At 40.3% G+C, this 7,554-nt stretch overlaps 1 pseudogene; it reads right to left on the bottom strand.

The window, feature by feature from the left end:
- Positions 1-6,987: 6,987 nt before the first annotated feature.
- LOC102476229 (protein SDA1 homolog) overlaps positions 6,988-7,554 on the bottom strand; it is a 4,255-nt pseudogene continuing 3,688 nt past the window's right edge.

Here is a 7,554-nt window from a genome sequence, read left to right as displayed (position 1 = left end):
CGGGGCTCATGCCCCGGCGTTCAGCTGCCTCTCCAGGGCCGGCGTGTGGCCTGTGGATCAGCAGGCTGAAGCGGAAAACAAGGTCTGAGAACTTGCAACTTGAGAAGATGATGGTTACCAGCCCTGCATTGCCTCAGGGAAGAACAGGAACTACTCTACCATTCTTGAAGTGAAGGTACTTAATGAGAATAGGACAGTGTGGAATGGGGTAAGTGAAGAGAAGAGGATAGAGAAAGATAGCAAGTGAGCAATAGAGAGACAGGACGTCAGTGAGAAACAGATAGGGTTTATTAACTGTTGATGATGACATGTATAGAATTCTCAACTGGATTGGTCTGAGAAGTGTTTCATGATGGGCAAAGTATTTTTACAAGCAAAACGAGAAATAGCAATTGACTGTTTTATAAAAATAATTAGAATAATAAAGATAATGATTGGGGAAAACAGAAAAGATATGGAATGTTGAAGTGGGGAGATTAATGTCTCTGTACTGACTGACGTGCATGGCATTCCCTTTTGAAGAAACAATGTAATACACTGTAAAGTTATATGTAATCCAATGTAATATGAAGAAGATATGATGATAAAAAATAAAAAAAATTAAAAAAAAAAAACACAACCAAAAAACACTGTCTGTGGGAATCCCATAGGTGATCAGCTCCCCCTGGTGTTTAAACGTTTTTCATTCCAGAAACTCCTTTTCTAGACCTTCATCCAAGAGAGGTTAGTTCTGTGTAACCAGAATGTTACAAGAATGTTCATTGAAAAATTGTTTATGATTGTGAGAAAGTGGAAATAACCTGAACACCTCCCACTAAATTTTGTTACATCCATTCAATACTCAGTTTGTAGTTATTAATAAACAATGTTGTAGAGATTTTCTGACAAGTTAACTATGTAATAGTTGCAAATGCTTATATATGATGCTTTTATTTCAATTGCTAAAGGGAACATGTACTTGCCAAAGAGACAGAAAGAGAGAGCGTGATAAAGCACTTGTCTTATGGGATGTGTCACACCACAATCCCTTCTCGTCCATTTCTTCATTCTGTCAGGACCTTGAGCGTGCAAAAATCGTGCAGTTGGCCATGGGAAATCTGGGTCCCTTAGTCACTAGGCCGTGGAACGGCCCCAGTATGATGCTGCTATTAAAATATGTGTTCACATATCTATTCTCGGAGAATATGTAGAATATTGAAAATAATGCTTTTCTCTAGGTTTGAGGATTATGAGTGTTTACAAATACTGTTATTAGGCAAATTTTACAATGAAAATTTATTATTAAATTGTACACAAAAGGAAAGAGCATAATGAAATGAAGCTCTATTGGGACCAGCAGTTAGCATAATGGCTATATCGTTGAACTCCTATATAGTCGACCGTGTTTTGAGTCTTGGACCCGGTGGCTTAAACTCACACCGGGTGCATGTGTGTGTGTGCCCAGGATCCCAAGAGGAGAATGGAGGAAAAGGGATTGCAGCATGGCCATTCCCCCTGGAGGGTGATTTCTCACTTTCTATCTCTCTGTCTCTCTCTCTCTCTGTCTGTCTGGCAAGTACACGCACCCTATAGCAAAAACCTCTCCAAAAAAAAAAAAAAAGAATTAAAAAATGAAGCTCTATTTACCCATTGCAGTAATTAATACATTACTATTTTGCTACATTTGCTTTATTTTTTTAAACTGACTTCTCTCTCCTAGTTTATTTTCTCACTTTCTTTCTCTCTCTCTCTCTCTCTCTCTCTCTCTCTCTTTTGGTTTTCAATTGCCAGTGGGCATGCACATGTGCTTATCAGAGAGAGAGAAAGAGAAAGTAACCCCCAATGAGGTATGGTCATACCACTATCCATTTTCCTCCATTTATCCATTTTGTCAGGATTTTGAGCATGCATGCACACATGCTTGGCATATTTTTCAAGTTCCTGGGGCTTTGTGGGATCTTACTTTTATGTATGTATGTGTGTTAGGTTTTTGCCATAAGGTGCATGCACTTGCTTGAAAGAGACACAGAGAGGGTAAGTGAGAAATCATACCCCCGGGGGGATGACCACTCCACAGTCCCTTCTCCTCCGACCTCCTTTTGGAATTTTTGGGAGCTCAAGCACACGCACCCAGTGTGACTTTCAAACTGCTGGGTCTGGGACTTAAACTGCGGTTGGCCATGTGGAAGTGCCTCAAACACCACACCACCTCGTGGCACCAGGATATAATTTTCTATGCATAGCACTTAAGCACTGCATTTCGAGGCCAGTCGTCCTGGAGTATTTTAAAGAAAATCTCAGGGCCGGCTGGTGGTGTGATGATAGGGCAATGGACTTCCACATGGCCAAGCACACTTCAAGTCCTGGATCTGATGGCTTGCTTTCTCACTTTCCCTCTCTCTCTCTGATCAAATTAAAAAACAAATAATGATGATGAATAAAAATTAAATTAAAAAATTCTTTTATAATTTTTAATAATTACTATTTAATTGTATTTATTATTATTTTTTTATTTTGTTATAGTGCACATGTGCTCACCAGAGACAGAGAGAGAGAGGTGCAAAGTGAGAAAGCAAGCCACCAGGTCTGGGACTGGAACTGTGATTGCCCATGCGGGAGTCCAGTGCTTCATCCAGCATGCCAACTCCTTGCCCTTAAATAAAATAATTCTTAAAAAAAACCCCAAAAAACAAACAAACAAATAAACTAAAAAAAAAGAGTTAAGTCTCAGACATCACTGAATTTTGTTCTTATATATTTTCAATGTGCACCTTTAAAAAGGATATTTCTTACTTGTTTAAAATGCCATTATCGGGACCAGCAGTTAGTGTAATGGCTATGTCGCTGGACTCCCATGTAGTTGACCGTGATTCGAGTTCCAGACCCGGGGGCTTGAACTCACACTGGGTGCATGGCTTGAACTCACACTGGGTGCATGTACGTGTGTGCCCAAGATCCCGATAGGAGAACAGAGGAGAAGGGACTGTGGCGTGATCATCCCCCCTGGGGGGTGATTTCTTACTTTCTGTCTCTCCGTCTCTCTCTGTCTTTCTGGCGAGCGCATATGCCCTATAGCAAAAACCTCTCCAAAAAATTTTTTTTAAAAATGCTATTATCAACATTAACACTAAACATTTTATATTCTCACTTCTCAGGTTATACTCCCATTTCCATGATTAATTTTCTCTATATATTTTCTATTTTTTTTTCCCATAATAAACAGTATCAGGACATCACATGGCATGGTAGTTAAGGCAGCTGCCCTACATGGGCAAATGTGCAGTTCGAGTCCCAGAGCCGATGGTGTAAGGGACATGTGGGGCTCGTGTATGTGCCCAGAATCCCAAGAGGAGAATGGAGGAGAAGGGATGGTGGCATGGCCATCCTCCCTGGGAGTGTGCTTTCTTACTCACTCCCCCTACCCATGAGCACATGCAACCTACAGCAAATTAAAACAAATAAAAATTAAATACAGTATTGGGACCAGCAAGTGGCATAATGGACTCTCACATAGTCTACGGCAGTTTGAGTCCTGGATCTGGCAACTTAAAACTCACACCAGTTTGTGTGCTTGCGTGCCCAAAATCCCAAGAAGAGAATGAAGAATGGACTGTGGCATGGCCCCCCTGGGGAGTGATTTCTTGCTTTCTATCTCTCCAGCAAGTGTGTGTACCCTATAGCAAAATCTCTCTCAAATAGATAAATAAATAAATAATAAATACAGTATTGGGGGCAGCAAGTGGCATGGTAATTGTGGTACTGGACTCCCACATGACCAATCATAGTTCAAGCCCCAGACTTGGTGGCTTGCTTTCTCACTTTCCCTTTCTCTCTACCTCTGTTTCTCTCTGGCTGAATTTGAAAACAAACAAATAAATGAATAATTAAATTAATAAAATAATTATTTAAGAAAGAAAATGTCTTTAAAAACAAATATAGTATCTATTATTGGAGAAAAAAACAATTAAAAAATTGAAAACCAGGGGCCAGCAGGTGATGTAGTAGTTAAGGCTCCCACATGGTCAACCGCAATTCAAGGCCCAGACTGGAAACTTGAAAATCAAGCTGGGCACTTGTGCATGTGTGCCTAAAATACCAGGAGGAGAATGGAAGAAAAGAAATTGTGGTATAGGGGGTGATTTCTCACTTTCCCTTGCTCAGTTTCTTTGTTGAATGCATGCTACCTAGAGCAGAAATCTCTCTTAATAAAAAAAAAAAAAACTAAAAAGGGGTCCAGCAGGTGATATGGTGTTTAAAAAGCTGGACCCCTGCATGGCCAACCATGGTTTGAGTCCTGGACCTGGTGGTTTGCTTTCTCACTTTCCCTCTCTCTTTCTGTCTTTGGTCAAATTAAAAAAATAACAAATAAACAAGATAAAATAAATAATATATGTAATTAATTAAAATCTATTGATATGTTTATTTTCCCCAGAACATAGATTACACTCCCTCACTCTGTCCCTCTCTGGTCAAATTAAAATAAATAAATTAATTAATTTAATTAAATAGTTCTTTTTAAAAATTATTTATCTATTTAATGTTATTATTTTTAAATTTGTTGTAGGGCACATGTGCTTACCAGGGAAACACAGAGAAAGAAAGAGAAAGAGAGGGAAAGTGAGAAAGCAAGCTGCTCAGTTCAGGACTCAAACTGCAGTCAGCCATATGGCAGTCTGGCACCTTAACCACCATGCCACCTGCTAGCCTGAGCAACTTAATGATTCTTTTTTTAATTTTATTTTATTTAACTTTATTTGTTTTTATTTGTTTGGGAGGAGAGGTTTTTGCTACAGGGTACATGTGCTTGCCAGGAAGATAGAGAGAGACAGAAAGTAAGAAATCACCCCGCAGGGGGGATGGCCACACAGCAATCTCTTTTCATCCATTCTCCTCTTGGGATCCTGGACATGTACGCCCACACACCTGGTGTGAGTTTAAACCACTGGGTCCGGGACTCAAACCACGGTTGACTACATGCAAGTACAGTGACATAGCCACCACGCTATCTGCTGGAACCTCAGTTTTCTAATTTAATAGTACTAAAGTCTGTGAATTTTCTTAAAGTGATGACATATATACATATATATTCATATTTTATTAAATTTTGTGTTAGATGAGATATTATTTGTAAATAACATTTTAAAATTTTATTTATTTTACATTCATTCTCTGAGCATCATAACAGCATACAAAATGTGATTTCCCATTCCGAATACACTGTATAGTGGCTTAATCATACATGGTATCATTGGGACTAGCAGTTAGCATAATGGCTATGTCGCTGGACTTCCATGTAATCAACAGCAGTTCGAGTCCCGGACCTGGTAGCTTAAACTCACGCCAGGCGTGTGTGCATGTGTGCCCAAAATCCCGAGAGGAGAATGGAGGAGGAGGGATTGCAGCATGGCCATCCACCCTGGGGGTTATTTCTTGCTTTCTGTCTCTCTGTCTCTCTTTGTCTTCCTGGCTATTTTTATTTATTTATTTTAATTTGACCAGAGAAAGACAAAGCGTGAGAGAGAGAGGGGGAAAGTGAGAAAGCAAGACACCAGGTCCGGACTTGAACCATAGTGGGCCATGTGATAGTCCAATGTCCTTAATCACCATGCAACCTGCTGGCCCCCTTAATGACGCTTAAAAATTCTTCTTGGGACCAGCAGGTGGCGTGGTGGTTAAGGGGCTGGATTCCCACATGGCCAACTGCGGTATAAGTCCCTGAACTAGTGGCTTGAAAATCACGCCAGGTATGTGTACGTGCATGTGTGCCCAAGATCTCAAGAAGAATATGAAGGTAAAGGGATTGCGGTGTGGCCATACCACCAGGGGGATGATTTCTCATTTTCCCTCTCTTCTATATCTCTCTCTTTCCTCTCTGATGAGTGCATATGCCCTATGTCAGAAACCTAAAAATAAAAGAATTCTTCTTGGGCCAGCAGGTGATATGGTGGTTAAGGCACTCAACTCCCACATGGTCAATCACGGTTCGAGTCCCAGCAGTTTGGAAATCATGCTGGGTATGTGTATGTGTATGTGTATGTGTATGTGTATGTGTATGAGTGCCCAAAATCCCGAGAGAAAAATGGAAGAGAAGGGGCAGAAGATGGCAGTCTCCCTGGTGGGGCTTCTCACTTTCTCTGTCTTTTTCTTCTGCCAAATACACACACTGTATGGCAAAATCCTATTTTTTAAAAAAGAAATTCTTCTTAAACATTTTCCAAATTGTTTTAGGGCACATTATGGGGGAGAAATTCCTTGTGTTTTGTCATTCTTGTTTGCTTATTTTTAGTTGCTAGAGAGTACGTGTTTTTTTGTTTGTTTTTGTTTTTTAAGAGAATTTTGTCCTAGGGCATATGTGTTGGCTGGAAAGAGAGAGATAGAGATAGTGAGAGGTTCCCAGGATAGATGGCCATTCTGCAATCCCTTCTCCTCCATTCTCATTCCAGGATCTTGGGTATGCATGCATATGTGCCTGGTGTGATTTTTAAGCCACCAGATCCAGGTAGGCCATGTGAGTGCAGCAATGTAACTGCTATGCCATCTGCTGGCCCAGAGAGTGTGTGATTAACAGACACAGAGAGAGAAGGAAAGGAAGAAAGCACCCATGAGCGACATAGTCACACAACAATTCCCTCTCCTCCATTCCTTCATCCTGTCGGGACTTTTGGATCCTCACACACATACACCTGGTGTGTTTTTTAAGCTGTGAAAACCAGGATTTGAACTGTGCAGTTGGCCATGTGGTATCTATCTCCCTTAACAGTTAGGCCATCCCACTTGAAACTCTCTTTCTCTCTTTTTTAAAAATCTTTTTCCAAAGGGTTCATACACTTGCCAGAGATAGAGAGAAAAGCAGAAAAGCATCTCCCGTGGAACATGGTCATGCTGCGATCCGTTCTCCATTTCTCCCTCCTTTGGAGATTGAGGATACCCACATGTACATACCCAAACATATTTTCCAAGCTGTTGGGTCCAGGACTGCATGACCAGTCACATGGGATCCAACTGCCTTCACCACCAGGCATGGGCTGGCACCTGAACCTGTTTTTAAAGTTGTAATATCTTCAGAAAGACTTTAATGGGGACTGGCAGATGGCATAGTGGTTGGGGTGCAGACTCCCACATGACCAACTGCAGTTTGGGTCCTGGACCTGGTGGCTTGCTTTTTTACTTTCCCTTTCTCTCTCTCTGTCTCTCTGGTCAAAATAAAAAATAAAAATAATAAGTAAAATTAAATAAGTAATTCTTAGAAAAAAAAAAAAAGATTAAGGCTTCAATGGGTGCCCCAATATTTGCATTTAGAAGAAAGGCAGATAAAATTGAAGAACAGAAAAATGTTTAAAGATGGCAATATCTTTTCATTTTAATTGCTGCCAAGTTTGCTGTGGTTTTCACAATATATCACTTCTGGACTTAGGCATGTAAACAGTCCTCGATTTACTAATTTTTAGAGCAATGACCCAACCTAGCATTCTCCTTGGAATGGAATACTTGCTTGCAAGTTACTTCATTCTTTTTCCTTTTCTTTCTTTCTTTTTTTTTTTTTTTTTTTTTTTATTTTTTTTTTTTAGGGGGTGG

Source organism: Tupaia chinensis, unplaced genomic scaffold (assembly GCF_000334495.1).
Source record: "Tupaia chinensis unplaced genomic scaffold, TupChi_1.0 Scaffold148557_1, whole genome shotgun sequence".
Lineage (NCBI taxonomy): Eukaryota > Metazoa > Chordata > Mammalia > Scandentia > Tupaiidae > Tupaia > Tupaia belangeri.
Note: the sequence above shows the minus strand (reverse complement) of the source record. Positions and strands in the feature narration are given on the sequence as shown.